The sequence below is a fragment of the Nematolebias whitei genome, chromosome 10 (assembly GCF_014905685.2).
Source record: "Nematolebias whitei isolate Nwh7 chromosome 10, NemWhi1, whole genome shotgun sequence".
NCBI classification, from domain to species: Eukaryota; Metazoa; Chordata; class Actinopteri; order Cyprinodontiformes; family Rivulidae; genus Nematolebias; species Nematolebias whitei.
The window spans coordinates 17,561,631-17,561,870 of record NC_056507.1 but is presented as its reverse complement, the minus strand read 5'-3'; positions in this window follow the sequence as shown (position 1 = coordinate 17,561,870).

Sequence of the window (240 nt, the reverse complement as noted above, 5' to 3'; positions counted from 1 at the left end):
ATATGTATTACTGCAATGTTTCTTTGGGTTGAGTTAAACTTGCTTTACAAAAATCTCAGGTTTGCATTTTTCAAGATGAAAACAAGAACTTTTAAGGTCAAAAGCAAACTCTGTTTTTACCAAAATAATAAAAAAAATATTTATATCACTTTCATTAAAGTTTGACGGTCTTGGCACAAATGTTTTGTTACGTGAATGAATGTATATTTTTTCAAACAGAAAGTGCAGCAGTTTCATATA